A 27,993-nucleotide genomic window follows, 5' to 3' on the forward strand; every position below is an offset into this window, starting at 1 on the left:
GGACTTTAGAAACCGGTGAAAACTGGACCACTCTGTTTCTCCTCGCCCTCTTACAGTTCTTACAGGCCCTGCAATCTGCCCAGAAGGCCAAACATAAACACATCTGCGATGCCCTGCCTGTGCCCACCTCAAATCCTATGCACCCTTTGCAGCCCGGGGACTCAATATAAATAAAGAAATTCACCACCCAGGGACTAACTCCGGCCTGGAAGGGACCTACACTGTCATCCTGCCTGCACCAACGGCTATCAAGGTCAACAGCATGCCGGACTGGCTGCACCAATCCTGAAGGCGAAAAACAACAAAATGGACGATGCAGGCCCCACCAGATCCCTTAAAAATAAGACTCTTACATTTATTGGGACTCTAATTTTTCTGATTATGACTATACAGGGGTCTAATAAGGATGTTAGGCAGCGGATAAATCCAGAGATATATACACACCAAGTCCCTTCAGATGTTATTAGGACCTAAGGTAAATTGTCATCATCATCTTGGTTGAGATGTCAGCTCACTACTCTTCTCTCTGCCCTAGCAGACCCCCTCATACTTCTATTTCTAGGACTGACATATAGACCTGTAATTATAAACAAATTAATAGCTTTCATAAGAAAGAAGGTCCAATCTGTCAAATTATTAGTCCTAGCCTCTCATTGCCAAAGATTGCCATTAGATGAACAACAAGAATCAAAGATTTGATTCCCCTGAAAACCAGTTGGGAATGTAATAACCTGCTCCCATCACTTTGTCCTGATTAAATAAACAAAAGGCCAACTATGAAGCTTTCAGAGGCAACCTGAGGAAGTACCAGCTGGCCTGATAATCCTCTAAATGAATGTGTCCTCTAAGCGAATTTGTTAGTTTTTAAAACTTAGATAATAGCATGAATAGCAGGATAGATGTATGCTGACCCAGTTCACCAAGTTCCCTTTCGCCTCAGCTCCCTCCCATCTCTTGTTCCCTCCTGCTTATTGCTAACTGCCTCCACTTCTGTACACGTGCCTTGCTTGCTCTGCTAAACTCTTGAATGACCCCTGTCCTATATAAGCAACCCTCCCCCTGAGCTCAGGGCTGCAGTTCTCCTCTGCGTAGGTTGGCTGCAGTCCCTGCGCAGGTAATACAGCTCAATTCACCCACTTTGTGTCCGAGTGAGGTTGACTCTCCTGGGTTACAACAGGGTACTCGTGATCTTTTCCAGTGTGAGGAAATGAGGGAAAGCATTGCAGTTTCTGTTCTTGAGGAGCTACCTCCCCTTTATAAGGTTTGCGATCCTATTTGTTTCATACACTCGTGGATTTTTATGATTAAAAGCCAACCTTTTTTGCATGTTTGCACCTGCCAGGCACTGCTCTACAAGCTTTTACACACATTTGTGTTCATTTTATACTCACAACAACGTAATACTATATTATTTCTACTTTAGAAATGAGCGAACAGGTTAAAACAAAACAAAACAAAAAAACTTGCCTGAAGTCAAAGATGTAGTAAGTGTCAGAGCAGGGATTCAAATCCAGATCTTTCAAACTTCAAAGCCTGTATTCTTAACCACTCACTCATATTCCCCCTGGAATCTTCTCAGTAGTTTCAATGTGCAGTCCCTGGACCAGCAGCAGCATCACTGTTACCTTGGAATTTATTAAAAGTGCAAAATCCCAGGGCCCACCCCCAGACCTACTGAATTAGCAACTAACTTATATAGCACCTTCAAGGTAACTGGGAGGCATGCTGAAGTTTGAGAACCACTGGTCTAAAGTTTTCATATTCAACTTAATTGTGTTCGTGTTAAATAATTACCATTTTGGAAAATCCCAAAATGTAAAATTTTGATCCTATACAAAATGCCTCTAAACATATCAAAATAATATGAATTTGTTTCCTCAGTGCCAACATTACCGCAACTCCTTCCCTACATTTGGCAAAACACCTAATCTGGAGACTTCCACGGCGTAGGTAAACGCGGTATCGCGTCCTCCCACAACCACATCAAAGTTACAACTAAACTACAGAACAACCATCATTCAAAACCGCCTGAAATCAAGCTGAATGGAAGTCCTACAACTACGGAATTAAAGCAGCAGCCACATCGAGACTGATAGGGGCAGAGGCGGGAGGGGCAGAGGCACTACCGGCTGGTCCCACACCCACGTGTGGTGGATAAAAATCAGGAGGACACCTCGGCTTCCTGAGGTCCTTCCTGAGGACTGAGAGGGTCCCTATCCCACACCAGGTGTCCCACACCAGGTGCCCCGCTCAGGGTTCCAGTGCCAGGAAGAGGAGTCCCCATAACTTCTGGCTGGAAAAACCAGAGGAAACTGAGGCTCAGGGAGGCTGAAGCGACTGGAGCCCCAGGCAGCTCCCTAAAGGGCCCGCGCACGGATTTATCGGACTCTCTCCCTCTGAGCTTGGAGGGGAGGCAGCTCAAGGGGCACCAGAGACATGCAGGGAAGAACTGAGCTGTTTGGCACTGGAGCAAGGGCTGGAGAGGGGGCTTTCTCTGGGACAAATGTACTGTCAGAGGCCTTTGTTCCTTTGGTGAGCCCTTCCCTGGGGCGGCAGACAGAAGCCATATCTGGGACTCCAGCAACCTGGCTCACACTGGTAGCCCCGCCCTGGTGATTTCCTGAGGCCCCGCCCCACCCAACTTTCAGGCCCACCCAAGCTGTTGCCAGTTGCTTTACTATAGGATTAGCCTGTCTTGGATCCTGCTTCAGGTTTTCCTAAATTCTTTCAAACAATCAGCATCTGGTCTCAGCTAGCCCCATGCCTCTCGTTAAGTAATACACAGAAACAAACACAGGGAGGCAGCCAAAATGAGGAGACAAAGAAACAGGTCCCAAATGAAAGAACAGAACAAAACCCCAAGAAAAGAACTAAGCGAAATGGAGATAAGCAACCTAACAGATGCTGAGTTCAAAATATTGCTTATAAAGATGCTCAATGAACTTAGTGAGAACCTCAATGAACTTAGTGAGGGCCTCAAGAGCATAAAAAAGGACCGGTCAGAAATGAAGGATGCACAGTCAGAAATGAAGGAGCCATTAACTGAAATAAAAAATAATTTACACAGATTCAACAGTAGAGTACATAAATCCAAGAAGCAAACCATCGATTTGGAATATAAGGAAGCAAAAAACGCCCAATCAGAACAGCAAAAAAAAAAAAGAATCCAAAAAAATGAGGATGGTGTAAGGAGCCTCTGGGACAACTTCAAGCGTGCCAACATTTGCATCTTGGGGGTGCCAGAAGGAGAATAGCGAGAACAAGAAATCAAAAACCTGTTTGAAACAATAATGGCAGAAAACTTTCCTAACTTGGTGAAGGAAACAGACATACAAGTCCAGGAAGCATAGGGAGTCCCAAATAAGACGAACCCCAAGAGACCCACACCAAGACACATCATAATCAAAATGCAAAAGGTTCAAGACAAAGAGAGAATCTTTTTTTTTTTTTTTAATCCTCACCCGAGGATATTTTTCCATTTTTTGTACAGATAGAGTGAGAGGGAGAGAGAGACAGAAACATTGATGTGAAGGGACACATCGAGTGGCTGCCACCCGCACGACCAACCAGGGCCGGGGACAAACTGCAACCGAAGTACATGCCCTCAGCGGGAACCGAACCCGGGTCTCTCCAGACCGCAGGCCGACGCTCTGACCACTGAGCCAAACCGGCCAGGGCCAAAGAGAGAATCTTAAAAGCAGCAAGAGAAAAGCAGCTAGTTACCTACAAGGGAGTTCCCATAAGGCTGTAAGCTGATTTCTCAAAAGAAACTTTGCAGGCCAGAAGGGAGTGGCAAGAAATATTCAGAGTGATGAAAAGCAAGAACCTACAACCAAGATTACTCTATCCTGCAAAGCTGTCATTTAGAATCGATGGCCATATAAAGACTTTCCCAGACAAGAAAAAGTTAAAGGAGTTCATCGTCACCAAACTGTTATTATATGAAATGATGAAGGGTCTTTTTGAAGAAAAAGATAAAATATATGGACAAACAAAATGGCAATGAATACATATCTATCAACAATGGAATCTACAAATAAAATGAACAGGTAGAACACAAACATTCTCATAGATACAGAGAACATTTTGTTGGTTGCCAGATGGGAGGGGGTTGGGGGAATGGGTGAAAAAGGTGAAGGGATTAAGAAGTAGAAATTCATTGCTAGACTGACAAACCTCAAAGGGAAAGGGGTTGGGGGGTGGGAAGAAATAAACCAAAGAACTTATATGCATAACCAATGGACACAGACAATAGTGTGGGAAAAGGCGAGAGGGGGCGGGAGTGGGGAGGAAGGGGTCAATGGGGGAAAAATGAGGAACATCTGTAATACATTCTACATTCAACAATAAAAAAAAAACACCTAATCTGTACCCTAATTTGACCATCCAAAAAAGAAGTCTACTCTGATGGGTCTTACCGGGAACTGAGCTAATCTCAAACATGAAGAGAGCAGAGATACAAACAGAATCTCCACAAGTTAAATCAGAGCCATATTAGGTAGAGGAAAACTATTTTGCCTGTCAGCAGTATAAGCTTGAAAATCTTGGTCCATAGTTCCAGAATCCTTTTCATCCCTGATTCAACTCCAAATTTTTACATTACTTCAACAAACCTCCAAATGCTATAAAAAAAAAGTTACAATACTCAAAAATATTTTTCAAGATTCAGATTGCTTTCAGTAAACATATATAGACACTGTCTTTCAAAGAGCATGTTTTTGCCATGAGTCAAGCTAACCAGATGTTTTTACCATGTATACTATACAGAACTCAAGTTGCCCTGGCCCTTACCTAGACCAGCCCTTTACAGCATCCTACCTCACTTCCTCTTTTCAAGGCAATATTTGGACCAAGAGCCTTCTTTCCTGCCCCAACTCAAGTTCTCAATCTGGAGCACTAAAGGTCTATGTCTATTCAAGTTTGCCTATTTCTAATAAAACCTTTTTTAGGGAGAAGACAGAGTATCAGAAGTAAGTATATTCCAACACCTACCAGAATGAGAGCCTACCATGTGCCAAAAGACTCTTTTAAGCTATTCACTTGCATATTCAAATCATTTTACAAAGTTCCATATTCTACTTACATTTTTAATTAAAAACAAATTTGAAGATTAAATAGGTAACTAGCCCAAGTCTGGACCACAGGATAGCTATAAACATGAGTCAGAATGCTTACTGACTTGATTAAAGTTGTCAAGGGTGTAGAAAGCACTGGGAAGCCCACACTCCTGCAAGTTTTTAATCTGCTTGGCTATTTACAACCGCCCACCTTTCTATGCTCACACTCATCCAAGGCATAGCAGCAAGGGTAAGAGCTACCTTTGTAGAAGGAAAGGCACCTATTTATTTTCCCCTTCCCAATTACCACCAAATTCCCTGAGGATCATAGTTGGTTCTAAGAAAGGATTTATCAAAGCTCTTCTCTGCACATAGAGTTCAATGGAACTGACATAAACACACCAGCCACCTAAAGACCTTCCCATTGACATTCTTCTCCTGCTTTTTAAAGGTCCAGTGTTTTGTCCTGGCCAGTTTGGCTCAGCAGTTGAAGCGTTGGCCAGTGGACCAGAGGGTCTCAGGTTCGAAACCGATCAAGGGCACAAAACTCAGTACCTCAGTGTCAGTTTGATTCTCAGCCCTGGCTGGGGTCATGCAGGAGGCTGCCAGTCTATGTGTCTCTCTCACATTGATGTCTCTCTCCCTCCCTCCCTCCCACTCTATCTGAAAATCAATAGAAAAATAGCCTCTGGTGAGGATTAAAAAATTAAAAAATAAAAGTTCAGTGCTTTCTGCAAAACATCTCACAAAATGTGATCATCCTAACTAGTCCTATTCTCCACAAACACTGCCATTTCTATGCCTAAAATGGGTACTGCTTTTTAGCAATGGTACGGTTATGTCTTCTCATCTCCCTCCTCTAACCTCACCAAGCTGTACTTGGAACAAACAAGCTTGAGCTCCTAACATCAGCAGGGTTCTTAAGTGAAGCAGAGTGATAATCATGCTCTCCTAAAATATTGGAAAGATATAAATGGGTGTTTTAGGGGAAAAAATAAAATAAAATAAATAAAAGTTGTACATGCCTAATAAGGACCAACAAATCCACATTATGGTCTGGGTTTCTGACCACAAGGAGAACCAGAGAGCTTTTTAGTATAAGTTATTTCTAAAATTACCAACAATTTCCTACACTTTAAATTAAGCTGTCCTTTCCTTCCATCCATTAAATAATCTCATTTAATAAGACTGACTTAAATCACTAATTGCAATTCTCATTACAATAGAAATAGTTGTGGTACACTTGTACCTTTGTCAGTGAAATGCTACAAGAAAAAAAAAATCTGACTGAAATCTCCAAAAAGCAGCACCCAGTGCACCATCTAGTGGAAGTCAAAAAAGGACAGAGATTCTACATTAAGAACACAAGCAACTACTTTATAAACAGTCTAAAGTCTCCTTCCAATTCCTCACACTTCAAGAAAGCTGTGACCATCAGAAGACAGGGCTTATTTTCCATACAAACTGACAGAAGATAAAGGTTTCTTCATGAAAATTTTCCTTGGATGCTAGAAATATTAATTTGACAGTAGAGGAAAAATTAAGTGAAAGTATTAATGCAAAAACAAACAGAATCGGCGCAAAGATGACAGGGCTTAGATGCCTTATATCCTACATAAATAAATTATATCAAAATATACATGTTAGATGCAAGAGATGAAAACAAGGAATTATTTCACCACTAGAACAGTTTTATTCAGTTATTCATAAAATATTTCCATGTTCTTGAAGACTAAATTTAACATAAAATAACCATTCTCTTGACTTCCCCAAGTCTTGACATCATTCAAAAGGTTCCTCCCAAATAACCACCTAATCTTGCTCTCCATTAACACGTACAGTCCCTTCATTGACTTATTCTCATTAAGTAATGATTTTTACATTTTCAACGTTTCTATCAGATTTATAGTAAAAATTTCTAAAACAGTCATAAGTTGTGACCAAAATACATTACACTTCATATTTATTTGCTTTATGCATATTATTTCAATTCAAATTTAAAAACACTGCTGAAGTCCACTGATGCAAATATAAATAAGGTTCTTTAATTGGAACACCTCCCAAAATTTAAAATAGTTTTTCACATAGCACCACTTAGTTTTGTTTTGCCTGTATAAAAAAATACCTTTCTGGTGTGATTCAGACTATCTTAGCAACCTCAGAGGGGAAAAATCTAACAGACAGTGTTTCTTTACTCACAAACAACCATCTCCATCTCTGACTCATGTACATGTGATCAAATGGGTTTCCAGAAGCTTGGTTGATGGTGGGGACCTTGCTGGTCCTGGATTAAATCCATTGCAGGTAAAAAATCTAGTAGGAGTCAAGTAATCTGGGGCAGAACTCCTTTCATCTCTAGGGCGTTGAGTTTATGTACCAGTAAAATGATTATGATAAATACTACTTGCCTCCTGGAGGGTAGGAGGATACTAAAATTGACGCCATGCTTTGAGCTTCTCAATTAAAAGACTTAAATGGGAATACTAGTGTGTAGAAGAGAGTGCACCTGGAAAGGGAGAACACTGCTCCAAGAGTCCTCACTGTGTCATTACTACTAAAACTTCATCATTTCTCTTGTGAACAGATGGTGAATGAAAAAGGTTATTAAATACGTCAAAGAAACGGCAACAGCAATTCCAAGTGGTTCTTTATATGTAAGTCAAATCTTACAGTTAATTGCCTAGAACTTGACTGCAAAGTGTTACTGCATGAATAGCAGGTACATCCTAAAACTCAGAGATTGTTTATAAAGAGGCCCTTTTTAAAACAAACTTGAAAGCTGTTTAAAAAATTAGGAGAAAAAAAAAAGTGTAAGTCTACTCTCACCATGAGAGTGACAGAAACAAGGTCCCACCCCCACAGTCCTTTCAAACCTGCACAGGCATTCCTCACCGGCATTCCTCCCCCTCGCGGCCACCGCGCCGCTCCCCACTTCAGCGCAGACAAAGGTGAGTCACCCTGCTTCTGTCTACTTGTCACTTGAGAAAAAGCCTTCAAACAAGTTCATGTTAAAGGCTGCTTTTCATTTAAAAGCTAATAAGCAATGTTAATGTGTAAATCTCACTGCACAGCGCCTGTCTCCAAAAAACGTGCAATTAATACTACTCAAATAGTGACACCTTTCTCAATTAAAAGAAAAAAAAAGGGCCTCTTTTAAATTGAGTAGCTTATCGCTACTATCAATGGGTCCTTTTCCCTCGGGTGCCTGACTGACTCAAGTCGGCGTTTTCTCCCTCCACCTGCACGTCCTCCGCCCTCCGCTGGGCCCAGCCGCCTCACCCCGAGTCTTGCGAGGTCCCCAAGGGGTCCCGCCCGCAGCTGACCAGGCCCCACGCCCCCCGTCCCCGCCCCCAACTCTCCGCAAGGTACCGCCGCCGCCCCCGCGGGCTCCGTGGCCGAGGCGCGTCGAGGCGGGCGGGTGGCCCCAGGTGACTCGTCCCGGCCACCGCCGGCCGGACCTGCAGGGGAGCGGATCTCATCGCCGGCACCGTGCGAGGTGCTCCATTCGGCACTGCAGCCCGGACGCCCAATTACCTGCTTTGGGATGCCGTGGCCGCGGGAGGCGTGCTCGCGCTGGCCCCTGCAGCCGCGGGCTCGCAGGCAAGGAGACCGGCAGCAACGGCGGCGGCTGCAGAGGACAAACAGAACCGGCGGGCGCGGAACGCACGATCCTAGCGGGAGCCGGGCCCCCACCTCCGGCCTGGGGAGTAACCGACTCGACCCCTCCCTCTGAGGGGCGGGGGCCTGGAGGAGGGGAGGGGCCATGGCCGACGGGGCGGGGCGAGGCCTCACCTCCCGCTGGGCGTGAACGCCGCGGACTCTTTGTATGAGGCGCCTGCTGATTGGCTGCATTAGGGGCAGGCGTCTCAGACTTGAAGACCGCTTCGCCAAAAACGCTCTCTGATTGGTCGGTGAGAAAAAACAAAGCAGAGCCCTGATTCATGACAGCTCTGTTGCTCCTCTCCCCTACTTTCAATCATCGGAAGCTCCGCCTCCACTCGCTTAATTCCCAGGTGGCTGTAGAATAGGCTGTGGTTAATGGACCGGAAGCTTACCTGCACAGGACTCAGGACACCCAGATTCCTTTGCCATATGTGAGGTTCCTTAGCCCACAGCAGGTCTTTGATTTGCGTATGAACTTGGTGAATCATATCTAATCTTTAACATCACTTGGATTTTGAGAAGTCTCTTGGGCATTTTTTAAAAGATGCATAAGATTCAGAGGGAAATAGTGATATACATAGAAAAGCCATAAAGTGTTTTCACCCCATAAGATTATGCGTGACTTTATTACCTTTATGTGTTCCATATGAAGCATGTATTACTTTCATAATTTTTTTAAAAATAGAAAATGAGTAAGGTGCAGAGAATAGTAATGGCAAACTTTTGAGGATATCCAGGGAACTAATTCCTCCACCATAGAAGACAATATAGTATACGAAACAGCTGAGTGCCATTAAAGAAATATGTGTTGATATCAGCCCCCTTCAGCTCCCTTATAGAACTTTACAAATATGACTGAGGTGCCCTCATACTCTTTTCTGAGTAACTACCATTTATCCAACACATAGTATAGAATGCACTACACTGTAAACAGATCCTCCCTGACAGGAAGAATTTTGAATCCAAAATATCAAATAAATAAAGCTTTAATCAAAAACAGTAGAGGACAGAAAGCAATTCAGAAGATATAAATTGGAAAACTTGGCTAATGCAGGGAACTATAAGAAAGGAATGTGACCATGTGACCGAGCCTCAAGATGTGACTCAGACTTTGAAAATTAAAAGCAGGAAGGAGGAGGGCCAATTGAGATGATTATCAATGACCCATAGTTAAGTAATCTGACCTCCAGACTACATCAGCCAAGCCTCAAGTCAACATAGCTTACTTGGGGACCACACTCACTTAACTCTGTCTGGCTGCCTTACTGTTCTATTTGTTCTTGCCATGCCCCTGAGGTTCTGAAATATGCTATTTGAAATGAAGCACTTTCCCCAACAATGCTATAAATTTAATAGTAGTAAAAAAAACTGTATGTTTACAAAATAAAACAAACCTAAGGAAGGAAAGGAATGTTTAGGTAAACACTAATTTGTATAGAAGTAAGGACAAACCCTGGCCAGTTTGTTAAGTGGTTAGAGCATAGACCTGAAGACCAAAGAGTTGTGGGTTCGATTCAGGTCAAGGCCACATACTTGGGGTGCAGGTTTGATCTCTACCCTGGTCAGTGTCGTGCAGGAGACAACCAATAGATGTCTCTCTCACATCAATGTCTCTCTCTCTTCCTCCTTTCCTCCATCCCTTCTACTTTATATAAAAATCAATGGAAAAATATCCTGTGGTGAGGATAACCAAAAAAAAAAAAAAAAGAATACACTGGAAGGAATCAAAAGTAGATTGAATGAGGCAGAGGATCCAACCATTGATTTGGAAGATAAGGCAGAAAAAAAAAAAAAAAAACAATTAGAGCAGCTAAATAAAAAGAATTAAAAAGCAGGGGGATAGTTTAAGAGAACTTTGAGAAAACATGAAACCTAGAAACATCCACATGATATAGGTACCAGTAGGAGAAGAAAGTGAGCAAGGAATAGAGAGCCTGTTTATAGAAATAATGAAAGAAAATTTCCCTAACCTGGAGAAGGAAAAAGTCACACAAGTTCAGGAAGCACAGAGTTCCAATCAAGATGAACCCAAAAAGACCCACTCCAAGACATACCATTAATAAAAATAAAAAGGGGGGGAAAGGGCCCTGGCTGGTTTGCTCAGTTGGTTAGAGTGTTGTCCCATACAGTAAGGTTTCAGTTTTTATCCTCAGTCAGGGCACATACAAAAATCAACCAATGAATGCATTAATAAGTGGAACAACAAATGGATGTTTCTTTCTTTCTCTCTTCCTCTCTAAAATCAATCAATAAAAAAGAAAAAGAAAACAAGAGGTGATAAGTTGAACTTAGACCATTAGCAGACTTATGAGGGAAGAGATCTAGCCCCACTATGGAGGGCCAATCAGAGGGAATGCTGGGAAATGTCAGAGTATCTCAATGCATACAGCTGATAGTGGCAGATGAATCGAAAGAAGCAGCAACTAAATAAATTTTTTAAAGTAAGTTAAAATGTATGTAGTCTTTAAAATATGTGGTACAATGCTTCAGAGTCACTGGAAAGTCACCTCTGCACTCCAATAATAGAGTTCAAAAGTTAATTATATAGAGGGGTATCTTATACAATTCCAAGGGCAAAAACAAGTCAGTCCTCAGGAAGGCCAGGAACCAGGACCAGAAAAGCCATGAGGGTCTCAGCTGAAGTTTTTTTTATTCTCAACCCTGCCTCTATCTACATTTCTGCTCTATTTTTCTCTGGAAAATAGTTTTTCCAACTCCCAAGTCTATGAGGCAGAGTAAAGCTACTTCCCAACATACACACAGATGGAATCAACCCCATTGACTGAATCCCAAATTCTATCTAGAGAAAATATTATTGGCCCAGCTCAGTCTCCCCTTCCCTCGACCCCTATCACTTATGATCAAGGAGGTGATGAGGAGGGGAGTCATCAACTCCCTGCTAATGGACCGAGATTTCCCGAAGAAGAAGAAGGAACTGGGCAGATTACCAGATGGGGATCATCATGTCTCCCCACATTTTTGTGGGTTTTTTCTTATTTGTTTGTTTTTTAAGGGTAGTTAATTTTTTCTTTAAATAATTTTTATTTTTCAATTACAGTTGGCATACATTATATTAGTTCAGGTATACAACCCAGTGATTAGAAATCATATAACTTACTAGGTGATCAACCCAGTAAATCTTGTACCCATCTGACATCATACATAGTTATTACAATATTATTGACTATATTCTCTATTTGTATTTTATATCCCCATGACTATTCTGTAACTACCAATTTATACTTCTTAATCCCTTCTCCTGTTTCACTCATTCCCCCCCAACCTCCCTCCCATCTGGCAACTGTCAAAATATTCTCTGTATCTATGACTTTGCTTCTGTTCTGCTTGTTCATTTATTTTGTTTTTTAGAGTCTATTGTTGATAGGTATGTATTTGTTGATAGATATGTACTTACTGTCATTTTAATATGACAGTAAAGACATAAAATGTACTTACTGTCATTTTATTATTCATATATATTTTTTTCTTCTTAAAGCAGACCCTTTAACCCCCTGAGTTTTCAATAGTCAGTCAGTGGGGCTCTATTTTCTACTCAGCAAAAGTCTGCCTGTCTTATCACACTAAAATGAAGGCCCAGAGGCCAAAGCTAAAGCCTTCGATGTTGATTTCTGGCTTTCTTGAAATCTTTCTCCCTATTTCAGTTGTCTTTTCCAGTTTCAAGTTGCCATTCCCATTTAGGTCTTCTGCTAATTCCCAGTGTCCCTGTCTAAGTGTACCTCATGACCTCAGTTTATTCAAAGAGCAAAAGCACGTGCCAAATTGGCGAATGCCAGAAACAGTGCTCTTGGCTCTTATGCGACCAGCATGTAGAACAAGCAGAACAGATGAGATGATGGAAGCAGAAGGCCAACCTTTGCTTCCCACTGCACCTTCCATATGTATTCAGTGGGAGATCAGCCCCTGGGCCGGGATGAAAATTTGAGCAGTCGCATAACTTTTCTGATGGCTCTTAGGTAATAAAAATCATTTGATTGGTTTAAACCACAAAATACAGTTTTCATTCAGAAATTTTAATGTGAATGCCAATGATCAACACTTCAAGCTTCATTCAAAGATGGGCCTTTCCTCCACCTCCCCAGCTAGGGTCCAATGCAGGCAGGCTGTGTTCTCCCAGAAAGGGGAAGAGGAGTTTTCTTTCTATCCCCACGGATCCCCCTCCAATTCATAACAAAAGGATATTGGGAAAGTCTGAGGAGAGCAATTATGTGCAACTGGTGCTCTCCCAGGAGGGTTTTCTCTGGGCCTGGCCAATAACTAAAATTTACACTCCCCCCTCAAGTGCTTTCTGACACTCTTAGACGCCTGAAAGTGCAATATCTCACTGGGCAATTAAATCTAGTCTGGCTGCCACCTCCATCATTGGTTTCTGGTTCCTTGAAGGCCACTTTATACAGATTCTCCTATTGGGGGCAGGGGGTACCTTGGCCTCTCCAAGTGTTCCTCCTGAGCAGGATTTGAACATCTCTAATACAGTCCTCCTTCACAAATGGCTCTCATGTGGTCCTCAAGAAACACCGGTGCACTGGTCCCATGAGTAGTGGATATGCAGCTAGTTCCCAGAGCACATAAGCCGTGAGTATTCTCTCTCCTTCTCCCTTGTCTTTTCTCTCTGAACTGCTGCTTCCAGCTATACCTCCTGCCTCTCAACTTTGAATATTTCCATTAAACGTCAGGCACTCCAAATACCAGAGAACACCAATCAAGTTGCCCTCATGATCCTCTTGACACCCTCTCTCTTGAGTGGTTAGGTGAGACTCAGCATTGCTTTCCTTAAGAATACTTTTCATAGACCCTTACTAAACACTTCCGCAGCCCCTCTATGATCTTATTTTAAGTGAGGGTTTTATTTTTATTTATTGATTTTAGAGATAAAAACATCAGTATTTGTTGTTCTACTTATGTATTCACTGGTTGATTCTTGTGTGTGCCCTGACCAGGGATCGAACCCACAACCTTGGTGTATTAGGACGCTGCTCTAACCAATTGCCCTACCCAGCCAGGGCTGAATGAGGTTCTTATTTTGTGTTAGTTTCAGGTGTAGAGCATAGTGGTTAGACAATCCTATTCTTTACAAAGTTTTCCCCCTAATATTTCCAGTACCCAACTGGCACCATACATAATTATTACAATATTATTGACTATATTTCCAATGCTGTGCTTTACATCCTCGTGACTACTTTGTAACTACCAATCTGTACTTCTCAATCCCTTCACCTTTTTCACCTAGTTCTCCAACCCTTTCCCCTCTGGCAACCACCAGTCTGTTCTTGAGTGAGGGGTTTTTAAGAGTCATCAAGGGGCCCTAGCCAGTTTGGCTCAGTGGTTAGAACATCGACCCGCAGACCAGAGAGTCCCAGGTTCAGTTCCCGATAAGGGCACGTACCTCGGTTGAGGTTTGTCCCTGGCCCCATTTGGGGCCCTGTGGGTGACAGCCAGTCGATGTGTCTCTCTCACATCGATGTTTCTCTCTCTCTTTCCCTCCCGCTCTATCTGAAGATGAATGTAAAAATGTCCTCAGGTGAGGATAAAAACAAAAAATTGAGTCACCAAGGGGCTAAAGTATTTTCTTTGAGATTTGCTTCCTCCTCTGGCAATTACTTTAGAATTTCACATCTGTTGTCTTTGGTGCCTCAGTCAAAACTTTGCTTTGATATCTTGTCATAATAATGTGGTTCTGTAAAAACTGCTTTTGTTAATTGACACCAAAGACATAGGCCTAAAAAACCTGTTCTCCAAAATCATAGGCTGTCGAAAACTTAGCAATGAGAATGGAACACCCACTCTTGCCTGGATGATGGGAGACTATAGGTCACCTTGACACAGGGAAGCAGCCTTGATTTCTAGGCCAGGTACAGACCTTCAGATAAAAGATTTTGGGACATAGCATTCCGAATTCCTCTTAATTTTATAGTTTCCAAGAATGAGACTCTGAATCTGCCTTTCAGCCTGACCTCATGTCAGTAATATGACTAAGTGCTAATAAAATATTACTGACAGCCTTGCTCTGCTTTAGTATAATCTCAACACTGTTTGATTGGAGTCTTACCTAAAGTCCACTATTCCCACACACTCTACTATAACCCTGTCTTGTCTTCTTTTTGGTGAGGCCCTCTGTGGGTCCCTTGGAGTACTTGCCATTGTTACAAGTTCATAAACAGAACTAACTTAGACCCCAGGTTTCTCTCTAGTGGTATTTGACTACTGGGTTTTTTTGAGGTTTGTTTGTTTGTTTGTTTTCTTTTTAATCCTCACTGGAGGATATTTTTCCATTTATCTTCAGATAGAGTGGGAGAGAGAGAAGGAGGAAGAGAGAGAAGGAAAGAGACAGAAATATGGACGTGAGAGACACATTGACAGGTTGCCACCTGCACCACCCCACCTGGGGCTGGGGACAAACCACAACCAAGGTATGTGCCCTTGGCTGGAATCAAACCCGGGACTCTTTGGTCCATAGGCGGACGCTCCAATCGCTGAGCCAAACCGGCCAGGGCGACTACGGGGTTGTATCATTAATGATCATGTCGCCCAGATCAGGTCGTCAGCTCCCACTTTCCCACATTCTGCCTTCATGCCTGCACCCTCCTGCGGACCAGGTCACACAAACTCATTGCCACCATTATTGTACCATCACCAGAGTCATCCAGAGTTCTGTAACTACGACATGGAACCCTTAAAATACCATGAACACATGCATGTGCAGGAACAATAACATGTTAGAGTCTAGCAAAAGAAGAAATTAATAATGGTATTAAAACTACTGAAGGGCTTTCTCAAGTTACACAGACCCTGAAATACTGATACAATCCTTCCTACTATTCTCTCCCACAATACACATACTTAACTGACTTATCACAACAGTGATCTTGTTGGTGGGGGAAGAGTACCCTCAGATATATTTGGATGAGGTTAAGAATTTCTACTGTATCCCCACTAATCTGATTGATTAAAATTAACAAAATTCTAAGTCTATAAGTTTGGGTGATATTTTTTCTCTTAGCTAAAAATACAGCTTGATCTCACTTATAAATTAAAGAAAAAACTGTCTACATAAAGGAAGGGATGTCACCTGACTTATTCACCATGGTATCCCCTGTGGCATCACCAGCTCTGGCACCTAGGGAGCATTTGCTAAACTAATTAACTTGGAACTCATTCTAAAATGGAAGAGTTTTGACCCACCAGTTGTACCTGAGCAAGAATCATTTATCAAAACTATTAGCAGTGACTGTGGTCCATTCTATTCATTTGTCTACTCAGCAACTCTTCGAGTTTGGATTCTGGTGCAAGTGGCCACTGGCTGCGTCCTCAAGGATGTGTGTGTAAACTGAGAACTGCCTGATAACTCTGAGGAACAGTGGGGAGGAATGCAGCATGGTATTGGGGTGTCTGAGCCTTGATTACCTGTGACCCATGCACGCCTTTGTTTTTTTAAGATTCATAATTTAGTGGCTGCAGTTAATCAAAATTTAATTACTTTCTGGTAGAGTTACTCTATAAAACACATGAAAGTGGTTTTCTTCCTTTACTTTGGAGTAGGGATTGACATGTCACCAAGTGCCACACTATTGCTCCACAATACTGTTCCAATGTAGCATTCCAAGAGGTCTTTTTTTCCTTTTATTTTTTATATTGGTGTCTTTTCCTTTGTGATCATGCTCTGAAAATAGTTTAATTGGAAGAGAAATGAAGGCTAATTTAACAAGCATATAGTTCTCTTATCATTAAAAATAAATAAGGATATTTAAAAGGGAAATATTATTTCCAAAAGAATCCCACTCATAGGAAAAGCAAGTTTTTAAGTTTCTGAATATGCTTTTTGGTACCTGAATGAGAAAACGTTGTAACAGGGTTCGGCAAAAAGATTGTCATGTAGTAACAAGTAACTAGGTGTGGCCTTTCCAAAAACCGGTTCAGGTAAGTATTTGCTAATTATCGGTAACTTATGCATTATTGAATAATCATTTGGCCTTCAGAACAAGTAAAATGTTTATCTGGTTTCGGAAAAGTTCACTTGATTCTAGAAGTAGGATGAGAAGATGACGCTGCTATTAGAAAATCTTTGTATTATGTTTGTTGTCCTTGCTTTAAAAATAATAATAATGTGTACATCCTGACCCCAAATCAATATGAGAAAATAGGTTCTCATATTAAATTAGCCTTCATTTCTCTTCCACCCATGCACACCTTTGTACATACCTGTACGTGGGCCTCAGCATAGTATATTACCATGTATATTTATACAGTCAAGAACCTCTGGAATGATAAAATGCATCAAAAAGGCCAATAGTTGCTTAAATGCTGGTATGCTGACCTGATGAACCTTGGCCTGTGTGTGAGCTAGTCTTCATTTCCTAAAACCAGATGTGTTTGTAATGCCTATGTCCACCTGACTGGAATCTAGATCTGGATCTAGCTAGATACATATAAAACTTCAACCTTCTCATACTAAACCAACTCAGTCTCCATTCTCCCACTTGCCCATGTCTGGAAAGCTGTAAATTTAAAATAGTTTGGTGTAGCCCTGGCTGGTTTTATCAGTGGTTAGAGCGTCAGCCTGCAAACCAATGAGTCGCAGGTTTGATTCCAGTCAAGGGCACGAACCTCAGTTGTGGTTCGTCCCCGGCCCTGGTCTGGGTAGTGCAGGAGGCAGTCAGTGGATGTGTCCCTCTCATGCTGATGTTTCTCTCTACCTCCCTTCCATGCTATCTGAACATAAATAGAAAAATATCCTCAAGTAAGGATTAAAAAAAATAAAATAAAATAGTTTGCTGTAGTTTTAAAACACTCTTTGTATCTGTGGCATTTGAAGAGATGACAAGAAAATAACATTTTCACTGCATTTAGCATTTTTTAAAAAGATTAAAAACCTTTTTGCCATGATTATTAAATGAGAACAATTATAACAGTACCAAAAACCAGGAGTCTTGTTGCTATTTAGCCACTCTTGTTGTGCAAGAACAGACCCAGAAACCAAAGAGCATCTTCACTTTGTAATTCTTATGATGGAATAAGCATTTCACATTCTGAAAGAAGGGCATTGATAGAACCATTCAGATGAAATTCACATACAGTGAAATGCATTATTCACCATTTGTATTTAATTAACCTTAGTCATCTCTGTACTTACCTTGTAGAGTTCAGAAGGGAATATCACAAGCAAAATCACTCTTGCACTACTTATGTTCCCCAGAAACTACTACACATCATTCATTAATTAGTGCTGACCTGGAAAGCAGAAGCTTTCTTATCTCAACCCTTGAAAGCTGAGTAACTCCTTGTTGTGCGTAGAAGATTAAGAAACTTGCAAGAAGAAGCCATGCAAATAGAAAGCCATTACAAGTGCAGCAGGAGGAACAATCTGAGCATGCGCACACTCAGAGGGTCCTTGGGGCCCAGGTGCATTGCAGTTTGTCCCCGGCCCTAGTTGGGTTGTGTGGGTGGCAGCCACTCGATGTGTCCCTTTTGCATCGATGTTTCTCTCTCTCTCTCTCTCTCTCTCTCTCTCTCTCTCTCTCTCTCTCTCCTTCCCACTCTATCTGAACAAAGAATGGAAAGATGTCCTCGGGTGAGGATAAAAAAAAAACCAAAAAATTATTTTATATATGAAGAAATAGGAAAGTGTAACCATAGTTAAGAGAAAAATCAGTAAAAACATATTGTGAATAAACAAGATGTCAGAATTAGTAGATATGAGTTTTAAGGCATCTATCATAAATATGGTCCAACAAAATTAAACAGAAAAATGGTCAAAATGGATGAATAGATGGGGAATCTCAGCACAAAAATAGAAACTAGTCACTGTGTCTCTCAGTCCCACACTGCAAATTCTTCAAGGAGAAGAGTCCATGCTTCAGCCTGGAGAGGCACCAAAGCCTGGATGCAGTCATTCTGCCCAGGGTTCAGTCATGGCTGCTGCACTATTCCTGTGTGCAAGTGACCATTTTGATAAAAAGGGGAAGAGCCGTGAGCCCAGACAGGTCCTTCTCAGCTCTGAATTGCTGAGTAAGATGGTATAAGAATCAATTTTTAATCAGTTAGCTGACAAAGCCAACATCCTAAAACTTAAGGCCAGATATTCCCAAACTAAGGAGCACCATTCACACTCGCCATTCATGCTAGAATAGCTCCTGAGCTGATTATGAAATTGAGGTTTATAAACACTGTTTTCTGTAAAAATTGGTTTAGCCCCCAAGTCCTCAGTTCACCTTTCCTGACTTCTATCTACTTCTGACAAGGGGACCCGTCCCGTGCAGACTGGCTGGAGAGGCGTGGGAGAGGGGATGATCTGAGCCTCACTCAGGGCCACCACCACCAGCCCGTGTGCTGGTGCCTTGGCCAAAACTGGAAGACGACACTCTCCCTTAAGACACTTCACTTCCATTTGTTAGAAAATTGACATAATATGCTGCTTTTATTAGAATAAGACATTTCACTGACACCTGCCAGGAATTTGTCAGGGAAAAATACAAATGTGTGATAGCTATGATGTGGCCATCGTTGCCTGTGTACTGCACAAGCCGTACAGCCATGTGCGGCTGCTCTGGGTGCCACTGCCTGTTAGGAGCAAGTGTCATCTATTTAGAGCCTTGCCAAGCCTGGGCTTGCTTTCGTGTCTCACTGCACGTCATTCTCCCAACAGACTGGGCATTCCAACTGTCATGGGTAATCATTATTTTGTTTACCTTGGATTGAAATAAAGAATCCAACTCGGCCAGATCCTGTAATTGCAATTCCCTTAACTGTAACAATGGGGCCCTAACATTCTTTGTCCTTACTTGTCACAGTCATTAGGTGAGACCTCACATCAAAGCACTGTGCACTGTTCCTCACACACCGGGGGCCTCCACTGACACTCAGTTCCTCCTTCTCTGCTTGAAACTATTACAGGCCCACCAGACCAAGTCAGAATGCTCTGTTAGAGGATCACGGGTTATTGTGAAAATGTTTAGATGTATAACCCTGCCTTTCTTTGTGCAGGAAGATGGACCAGGTTTTACCTGCCACACTTAAGTGAAGTCAAATCTAATTATTATACACCATCTGTAGACAGTGTGTGTGCTCTTCACAGATTATATTGGGAAAAGCAGTTTATGTTTATGAACTAAAGAATCAATTCTTTATTTTTTATTTATTTTTTTGGTACAAGCCCCTAGCTGAAACCAAACCCAGGTCTCTCCAGTCCACAGGTCAACACCCCAAACCGCTGAGCCAAACAGGCCAGGGCAAGAATCAATTTTTAAATGTAACAGGATGAAGCTTTAGAAATTTATTTCAAAGACATTTTTTCCTTGAAAAAATATTTTTTTGCTTCATTTATCTGCTAATACTGAGATTGTGTATCTTAAGGTAACTGAATTGTGTGTTACATTTGGCTGCAGTGAAATAAATTAAGGACATATATCCAGAAGGAGTATTTTGTTTTATTCCTCGCCCAAGGATATTTTTTCTATTTATCGTCAGATAGAGTAGGAGGGAGGGAGAGAGAGAGACAGAGAGAAACATCGATGTGATAGAGCCACATCGACTGGTTGCCTCCTGCACGACCTGATCAGGGCTGGGGACCTGCAACTGAGGTATGTGCCCTTGACCAGAATTGAACCCATGACTCATTGGTCCCCAGCTGATGCTCTAACCCCTGAGACAAACTGGTCAGGGAAGAATTATTATTATTTTTTTTAATCTTCACCTGAGGATATGTTTTTCATTCTAGAGAGAGAGGAAGGAAGAGGGAAGCAGAGAGAGACATTAATGTGAGGAACATCTATCAGTTGCCTCACACATGTGCCCCAACCAGGAATTGAAACTAAAACCTGGGTATGTGCCAGGACTGGGAATCGAACCCATGACCCTTCAGTGCATGAGACGATGCTCTAACCACTGAGCACACAGTGGTTAGAGCACACAGGGTCAGAGGGAGTATTTAAATATTGAAAATATACCCTGGCTGATTTGGCTTAGTGGTTAAAGCCTCAGCCTGCGGACCAAAGAGTCATGCAGGTTCAATTTTGGTCAAGCGCATGTACCTTGGTTGCAGTTCATCCGCAGCCCTGGTCAGGGTTGCATGGGAGGCAACCACTCGATGTGTCTCTCTTATGTCGATGTGTCTCTCTCTCTTCCTCTCTCTCTCTCTCCCTCCTTCCCACTCTATCTGAAGATAAAATAGAAAAGTATTGCCCTGACCGGTTTGGCTCAGTGATTAGAGCATCAGCCTACGGACCAGAGAGTCCCAGGTTCAGTTCCCACGATGGGCACGTACCTGGGTTGCAGTTTGTCCCCGGCCCTGGTTGGGGTTGTGTGGGTAGCAGCCACTCTCAGGTCGATGTTTCTCTCTCTCTCTTCCCCCTTCTCTCCCTCTTGCTCTATCTGAAGATAAATGCAAAAATGTCCTTGGATGAGGATTGAAAAAAAAAATAAATAAATAAGAAACATATCCTCGGGTGAGGATTAAAAAATATATATATATATATATATATATCTGTGTGTGTGTGCATAATGCACTTCACAAAAACATACATTTTATCCATCTCAATTTTTTCTGGTGCCCTTCGCTGCCTGAGGAAGGGAACCTCTACTTAAGGCACTCACCCCTCCAGTCATACATAGGATGTCTGCATGCACGGGAGTCGATTAGTGTCACGGGAGCAGAAAAGTGTGAGAAACCAACATGAATTGAAGAAAAAGAAACAAGTTGAGGGAGAGAAATATTTAGGCTGAGAAAGTACCTTAGAGGAGGTCTTCCTTTTGGGGTTTAGCATGAACAAAATCTTTGAGGCAGCAATGAGCTATATATGTTTGAAGTAAAATAACGATCCCCGCTGGAACCAGAGACTTCTATAGGGAAGAGTTGGACAACAGTGGAATGACCTAGGTTGCCAGGCTAAGAAATTTGGACCAGATCCTAAAGCCAATAGGTGTTGGTAGAGCTTTTTAGCTTTTGAGGAAAGCGATATTTTAGGAAAATTAATCTGGCAGGGGGAAAAGACTATTTGAAAGTAAAATAACTGAAATAATTTTTTTTTTTACAATATTAGTGTGTGAGAGGACCCTTACAATAAGCCTACTTAAAAAACAAAAACACTGTTCAGTCGAAGAAGATGGTGGCAGAGTAGGAGGAAGTCACACCCACCAACTCCCAGGACCAAAGCGAAGTACAACTAAGTTGTAGAACAATCAACTTGAACAACCAACTGAAGAGTAGCTGAACATTAGTCTTATCACCCAGGGTTTACAGAGGAAGCCTCAGCGAGACTGGTAGGAACAGCAGACACGTGAAAAGGGCTGGCCCTGCACCCATGTGCTGCAGTTGAGAGTCTGGATGGATATTATGCTCAGTGAAATAAGTCAGTCAGAGAAAGACAAATACCATATGATTTCACTTATATGTGGATCTAAAGAACAAAATAAATGCACAAACAAAATTAAAACAGACTAATAGACACAGAAAGTGAATGGATGGTTGCTAGAGGAGTCAGAGTTGGAGGACTGGGTGAAAGAGGTAAAGGGATTAAAAAGTACAGATTGGTAGTTAACCAAAAAGTCACTGGAATGTAAGTAAAACAGGGAATGTAGTCAATAATATTGCAATAACTATGTATGGTGCCAGAGGGGGTACTGAAAATATTGAGGGGAATACTATGTAAAGTATATGATTGTCTAACCACTATGATGTACACCTGAAACTAATAAAATTGAACAAAAAAAATACTGAAGTTACCACCTACTTATGGATAGTGGGAGGGGTCATTTTAAAATCATTGTACAGCCCTGGTTCAGGGGTTAGAGCAACAGCCTGTGGTCCAGAGAGACCCGGGTTCAGTTCCAGCTAGGGGCACATAACTCGGTTGCAATTTTTCCTCGGGCCCTGGTTGGATTGTGTGGGTGGCAGCCACTCTATGTGTTCCTATCACATTGATGTTTCTCTCTCTCCTTCTTCCTCTCTCTCCCTTCTATTCTATCTGAACAAAAAAATGGAAAAATGTCCTCGAGTGAGGATAAAAACAAAATTATTGTATACCTGTTCATACCCATTTTGCCTTCCAACCTCTAAATTATTCAGGCTGGGTGCCAAATCTTTGTAGATGTACAGGTGTATTTTTTTTTTCACTAATTTAAAATACTTATTTAATTTCTCTTTCAAACCATATGTTTATCCACTTTCAATGTTTTAATGTGTTTTTGTTCGTTTGTTTTACAGTGGTTAGTTGCAAAAGAAAACCCTGGAAATGGCCCCTGATGAGACCCATCCTCTTCATTGTGACTGTGATGCAATCCGAGGGAAGACAGAGGCTCCCTGAGCTAAGCGTGGAGGAAGAGGTTTGCCTAAGGCCCCCTCGGGGCTCAGTGCCCATTCTGAAACACTGTGCTCAGAGAAGCTTTCTCTACACTTTGGACACCAAGAGCTCAGCACTCCCAGAGCTCCAGGACAGTCCCAAACTTGGATATGAGAGGTTTGAAACCTTAATGATGCTGTTAGAAACTGGAAAGCTGACACTTCAAATATTAACCAGATTTCTATCCTGCAAAAGACAGAGACCAGGATATATCTTTGGGGCAGACTGTTCTGAAAAACCAGAAAAAGTTATTATAGATATGAAAGTAGATACCAAGTGAGAAAAAATCTTTTCATGTTATTGCCACATACATTTAAATGGTTCCCCATTAAATAACAGTAATAGTGAACACCTGTTAGGTATCTAACCTGGATTATGTCATTGAATCCTCACAATATACACCATGAGATATATATTATTACTCCTACTTTTTTTTTTTTTGCTTAATCCTCACCCGAGGACATTTTTCCATTGATTTTTGATAGAGTGGAAGGGAGGGAGGGAGAGAGAGATAAACATCAATGTGAGAAAGACACATCAATTGGTTGCCCTCTGCACAACCCTGACCAGGGCTGGGGATCAAACCTGAAACCCTGGCATGTGTCCTTGACCAGGAATCGAACCTGAGACTTTTTGGTCCATGGGCCAACATTCTTACCACTGAACCAAACCTGCCAGGTTTACCCCTGTTTTTTTTTTTAATCCTCATCCAAGGATATGTTTTTATTGATTTTAGAGAGAAAGAGAAACATCAAAGTGGGAGAAACATTGATCAGTTGCCTCCTGTACACATCCCAACTGGGGATTGAACCTGAAACCTAGGTATGTGCCGTGACTGACAATTGAATCTGCAACCTTTTTGTGTACACGATAATGCTCCAACCGCTTAGCTACCTTACCAGGGCTCATTAATCCTATTTTACAGATGAGAAAACTAGGCAAAAGAGATTATGTTAATTGCCCAAATTTAGATGATCAATAATTGGCAGAGCTGAAAATTAAATCTGTCTGCCTCACGTGAAAGTCAAAACTCTTAACTGTTTCTGTTATTCTAAAATCTTCAGATGAAGTTTTCTTTATAGAATAGTTTTTTTTTTTTTTTAAATCCTCACCCAAGGATATGTTTTTATTGATTTTTTGAGAGGGAGAGAAGGAGGGAGGGAGAGAGAGAGAGAAAATAAATAATCCATATGAGAGAGAAAAATTGATTGGTTGCCTCCCATACTCGCCTGACTGAGAATGGAACCTGCAACCGTTTTTGGTGTACAGAGTGATGCTCCAATGAACCGAGCCACCGGACCACGGCTATTTTGTTTTCAATATTATTTTGTATTAGTTTCACATGTACAGCATAGTGGTTAAACAATCATTCATATACTTTATAAAGTGTTCCACCTTCCCCCAGATATTTTCGATACCCACCTGACACCGTACGTGGCTTTTACAGTATTATTGACTATATTCTCTGTGCTGTGCTTTACATCTTCATGACTATTCTGTAACTACCAATTTGTACTTCTTAGTCCCTTCACCTTTTTCACCCAGTTCTCTAACTCCCCTCCCCTCTGGCAACCATCAGTCTGTTCTTTGTATCTATGAATGTGTTTCTATTTCATTTGTTTGTTTATATTGTTTCTTAGATTCCACCTATTAGAATTGTTTTTTAAAGAATTTATTTTGAGCCCTGGCCGGTTTGGCTCAGCGGTTAGAGCGTCGGCCTGCGGTCCTGAGAGACCCGGGTTCGGTTCCCACTAAGGGCACGTACCTTGGTTGCAGTTTGTCCCCGGCCCTGGTCGGTTGTGCGGGTGGCAACCACTCGATGTGTCCCTTCACATCGATGTTTCTCTCTCTCTGTTCCTCTCTCTCCCTCCCACTCTACCTGAACAAAAAATGGAAAAATGTCCTCGGGTGAGGATTAAAAAAAAAAAAAAAAAAAGAATTTATTTTGATTGCACTATGCCTGTAAGCCATTACTGGTTTTTGTAGAATTGTGTGTGGTTTTAGCTGTGCAGATGTTCACAGAAAATAAAAACCTGCTTTCCTGAGAAACTTGAAGAAGTACTGGACGCATATTGTGCCACTTCTGAACCACATGACAAAACACATCCCAGAGCTAGGGAGAAAGTCCATCTTCCACCTCGAGTAGGAGCCTTGCACTCAGGCCTGGGGAGCAGCGCAGAAGGCAGCTGACCCTTGTGAGAAGCAGGGACAGGAAAGGACGTTCCTGTGAAGCCTGTGCTGGCTGAACCGATGGGATGTTATAACCCACATGAAAGATGGGAGGTCTTGTAGTCCTGTCCTGAAGAAGTCATGCTGAACTAACCATTACTTCAAAGGCTTAGAAGTTAACAACTGGATTATTTCTCTAAAACTGCTTATGACTTGGCGGTGGAGGTGGAGGGGGAGGAAAGAAGTTTTGTGCAGCAAAACTTTGAAAAATCCTCTCTCATCTCTAACACCATTCACCACATCCATGGCGCCAGTCCCCAAACCCCTCTTTCTGTGTCACTCTCAGCTCTCCCTGACACCTCGTCCTTGCCACTGCCTCTTCCCTTCAAGTTCTTCTCTGTCCTCGCCCATGGGTGAAACTCAGTCCTTCCAGAACACTTCCAGCTGTCATTTCTCCATTTCCTCTAAACCTGAATCTTGTACCGTAAAGCCCAGGAACTAAGCTGAGAAAGATAAAATTCTCTTCACAGATCTAAGAGGGGGAAATCTATCTACACTCACATGTGAATATGACTTTGTTTACTAATAAGACCCGGTGGAATTTGGGTTACTCAGTTCTGCCTGTCATCTGAACATCTCACCCCTTTTCCATTTTTCCATTAGGAAGTCGGCCAAAACTAGGCTTTGTTTTCCCAAACACGAGTCCTTAGCTTGGGAAGGATTGCTGCTTTAAGAATTATGAAGTGACCAGGAGACAACAGATGAAGAAATTTAGTCCCCAACCCAGGAGCCACATCACCTGGTGCTTGATGACTCGGATGCTGATTGACTTGGGGGCATGTTACCCCTTTTCTCCAAGATCTGGTATTCTCATTTCCAAAACTGAGATCTGGACAGTCATAAGACAGATATTTATTGCATGTCTACTATATGCCAGGCACATTTTATATTCTGGGAATACACAATAAGCAAAACAGAAAAATATCACTGCCCTCATAAGCATACACTATAGTGTGATGATGATAGCCATAGCCATATTTACTTCTTAGGTTATTGTGAGAATCAAATAAAAATAATAAAAAAACAATAATAATAAATAAATAATAGTAAACACATATATCATAATTATTGTGTCAGAAATGATGTTAAGTACTTGACACCTGTTTTAACCAAGAATTCTTTTTTTTTATTTACTGATTTTACATAGGGAGAGAGACATTAATTTGTTGTTCCACTTATTCATGCATTCATTGGTTGCTTCTTGTATGTGCCCTGACTGAAGATCAAACCCACGGCCTTGGTTTATTGGGATGACGCTCTAACCAACTGAGCTACCGACAGGGCTAACCAAGGGTTCCTTACCTGTTCTGTTCCACAGCTCCCTTTGGCAATCTAGTGGAGCCTATCAACCTCTTTGCAGACTAAGAGTTTTAAATGCATAAAATATAATACATGGGATAACAAAGGAAACAAAATATACTGAGACAGTAGCCAAAGCAATAAAAAGGTATATGGTAATAAAGTGCTTCTTTTTTAAAACATAAAATAAGATCTAGTGAGAGTTTTAACAGTACATAACTTTGAATACATAATTAGATATACAGTCAATCCTTAAACAACACAAGTTTGGACTAAATGGGTTCATTTATATGTGGATTTTTTTCCAACAAATACATATTGTACCATAAATGTATTTTCTTCCTTATGATTTTCTTAATAACATTTTCTTTTCTCTAGCTTGCTTTATTATAAGGATACAGAATGTAATACATATAAACATAAAAAATATACATTGACTATTTATGTTATTGGTAAGGCTTCTGGTCAACAGTAGGCTATTTAAGTTTGGGGGGAGTTAAAAGTTACACAAAGATTTTCAACTGGAGGGGTCAGCACCCCTAAACCTGGATTTTTTAAGGGTCAACTGTAATTAAATTCCCCATTCAAGTTCACAGGCATTCAGAACTCTATCCACTTGTTTGTAAATTCCAGGGTTAATTTAATCATCATTATAAACCTATGAAGTAGGTGTTATTATTATAATCCCCTTTTTAACAGATGAGGAAAATTAAGTACAGAAAGGTTAAGTGACTAACCCAAGGTTAATTTAAGTGATGTGTGTGTCTTTTTTTTTTAATCCTCACCCAAGGATATTTTTCCATTTATCTTCAGATAGAGTGGGAAGGAGAGAGAGAGAGAAACATCCACATCTATTGGTTGCCTCCAGAACAACCCCAATCAGGACCGGGATTGAACCCCAACCGAGGTACATGCCCTTAATTGGAATCGAATCCACGACTCTTTGGTCCACGGGCCCATGCTTTAACCGCTGAGCCAAACTAGCCAGGGTCAAAGCCTGTGTTCTTAACCACCATACAGTGCATGGCTTAACTCAGGGCTTGTCTCTGGTCAGGGTCAATAACATTGGCTGGTTGTTGAAAGTAGTAATTGTAGTAAGAAGCAGAAGAATTTATAATAGAACATCCAGAGGATAAGAATAATTTGAACCAGAATAAAGAAAACCCTTAAAGGGAAAACCTGGTATGTAGCAAAGAAGTCAGCTGGAGAGGACGCAGCCAATTCCGTTCCTTTAAATCTCCGAAGCATGAAGTAACTCACTGCTTTCTGTGTGTGATCACCCTGTTCTGGAGGTAACACCAAAGACTCCTGGGGATGTGATAATGCTCAAAAAGGTTCTTGGGTCAATAAAATCTCTTACTTTTATTTGTATAATCCTGTATTAATTTTGGGGA

General features: G+C 41.6%; 1 protein-coding gene across 1 annotated transcript in view; it reads right to left on the bottom strand.

Annotated features, from left to right (window-relative positions):
• The window catches only part of MPP7 (membrane palmitoylated protein 7), a 355,336-nt gene extending 346,694 nt beyond the window's left edge, over positions 1-8,642 (bottom strand). Inside the window, exon 1 of the mRNA XM_036277124.1 lies at positions 8,592-8,642. The gene's annotated coding sequence lies outside the window, so the exon portion shown is untranslated. The remainder of the gene's footprint in view (positions 1-8,591) is intronic.
• Positions 8,643-27,993: the final 19,351 nt, after the last annotated feature.

Source organism: Molossus molossus, unplaced genomic scaffold (assembly GCF_014108415.1).
Source record: "Molossus molossus isolate mMolMol1 unplaced genomic scaffold, mMolMol1.p scaffold_m16_p_1, whole genome shotgun sequence".
NCBI lineage: Eukaryota > Metazoa > Chordata > Mammalia > Chiroptera > Molossidae > Molossus > Molossus molossus.